The following is a 2,542-nucleotide window of genomic DNA, read 5'->3' on the forward strand; positions in this document are numbered from 1 at the left end:
AAGAGGTCCTGGTACGCTCCGGGACTTCCAGTCGCAGCCACAGCCGCATCAAAGAACTGCACCACTTGCAACTCCTTTAACCCCAAGCGACAACCCCAAGCGCCACCCGGAGCCCGGCCGTGGGCATTCGTCGCCTTTGAAAGCCTGCAATTAGACTTCATCGACCTACCGCACTGCCAAGGCTTCAAACATGCCTTGATCATAGTGGATAAACTCTCCTCCTGGGTAGAGGGATTCCCCTGTAGAAAGCCCACCGCTTCTGTAGTAGCCAGAGCCCTCCTACAAGACATCATTCCTCGGTTTGGCATTCCCCGTCGTCTAGACAGCGACAGAGGGACCCACTTCACTGCTCAAGTAGTGCAATTAGTGGCAAGAGCTCTACAAATAAAATGGGATCTCCACACACCCTACCACCCTCAGTCTTCTGGTCAAGTAGAGCACATGAACCAGGAAATTAAAATACAACTAGGAAAACTCTGTAAGCTCACTGGACTGAAATGGGTAAATGCACTCCCACTAGTTCTTCATAATATAAGGAGTGCTCCTACTGGATCACTGAAACTATCTCCATACGAAATCTTATTTGGAAGACCTCCTCCCGTCTATAACGCTAACTTTCCCCTCTCTGAACTCGAACTAGGGGAGGCAGAACTCACTAATTATGTCATTCAGCTTCAGACACAGCTGCAGCGTCTCCACCAGTACGCGGCCCTCGAGGGACAGAACCTGCCCATCGACGTCGAAGCCCACTCCTTCCATCCAGGTGACTGGATCCTCGTCAAAGTCTACCAAAAAGAACCCCTTCAACCCCCGTGGGAAGGTCCCTACCAAATCCTGCTGACATCACCAACCGCTGTGAAAGTAGGTGAGAAAAACTCCTGGCTACATCACACGAGGTGCAAGTCGGCGCCTCCCCCTCCAGAGTCGGAAGACGACTTCGGTGGCGACGACGTCACCTTTTCGACTCCGCCCGCTTCGCCAACTTCATACATCGACGACGAGGATCAACAGACCGGACCAGATCGGGGCCAAGATCGGGCCCAACAGACCGGACCAGATCGGGGCCAAGATCGGGCCCAACAGACCGGACCAGATCGGGGCCAAGATCGGGCCCAACAGACCGGACCAGATCGGGGCCAAGATCGGGCCCAACAGACCGGACCAGATCGGGGCCAAGATCGGGCCCAACAGACCGGACCAGATCGGGGCCAAGGTCGGGCTCAACAGACCGGACCAGACGCCACTACACCCAACTGGACTTCGGAGATCATCCCGGACACCAACGCCGTCAAGCTCCGCTTTAAACGAGTTTGACAGCTCGCATTGACACCCACTTTGACAGCTCCATAGACTTCCGTTGATTTTGACAGCTCGCTTTGACAGCCACTTTGACAGCTCCATAGACTTCCGTTGATTTTGACAGCTCGCTCTGACAGCCACTTTGACAGCTCCATAGACTTCCGTTGATTTTGACAGCTCGCTCTGACAGCCAGTTTGACAGCTCGCTTTGACAACCACTTTGACAGCTCGCTCCGACAGCCAGTTTGACAGCTCGCTTTGACAGTTCGCCTTGCAGCGTGCCTTGACAACCCCGTGGATCACCTCCTTCCTTTAATCCCGTGCGACTGCGACCCAACTATGAATCTGATCCCCTCCCTCCTTCTCCTCGCCACCCTGACCAGGACGTCATCTCTCTCATCAGACCACTGCACCGGACTACAAACAGATTATCATTTCCTGGACTATCACAAGGTCGAGGCCGGGGGAAAGTCTAACCCGGACCGAATGGGGGACTTCGACTTTTGTCTCCCGGAGTCCCGGACCCTTCTGCGCCATTCGCTTGTACCCCGGCTCACGAACAATGAATACTGGGAACTCTTCATCCGAGATAAAGACTTACACCGCATCGGGTCAGCTGCCCTCACGCTCGATCACTCGTTTTACCGACTGCAGTGCTATAACGGGACATACCTCCTTTACGAGAATGGAGAGGTCACGCGGAGCCCTAATTGGACCGAAAGCAAGGTGCGGGAAGCTTCGCCGGCATACACGGACTCGAACCATCCCTCCGAGAATTTGATTTTCGGATTCCAATGTCTCCTTATGACCCCAGGACCTCGGAAATCTCAACTCCAGGGACTTTGCCTGAGGCGGTTCTGTTGCTTGTGGAACCTCGGAATCACTCATGAATGGAAGGGAGCAGAATATCTGGAAGGATGGCACCACCCCGTGCATCCTTCACGCTCCCCCACCTGGGACAATGTCGGACCACTGAGGTGCGGGGGCATCGCCAAAGACAGGCGACTCCTCAACACTACCGACCCCCTTCACCCAGTAGGCACCGCACCCCGGCGACTTGGCACAGACCCCTCCATCCCCGGAGAAGACCTCCTCTCATCCTGGGAACAAAACTCCTACATCAAGCTCCTCAGTCAGGTGGCAAAGGAAGCACCCTACCCTGACTGTTGGATCTGCGCCCATGCGCCCAGCCACCTCCAACAAAGCTTACCCCTGGTCCCAATGCCAGTAACCTTGGAACAGT

This window comes from Podarcis raffonei, chromosome 1, assembly GCF_027172205.1.
Source record: "Podarcis raffonei isolate rPodRaf1 chromosome 1, rPodRaf1.pri, whole genome shotgun sequence".
Taxonomy (NCBI): Eukaryota; Metazoa; Chordata; class Lepidosauria; order Squamata; family Lacertidae; genus Podarcis; species Podarcis raffonei.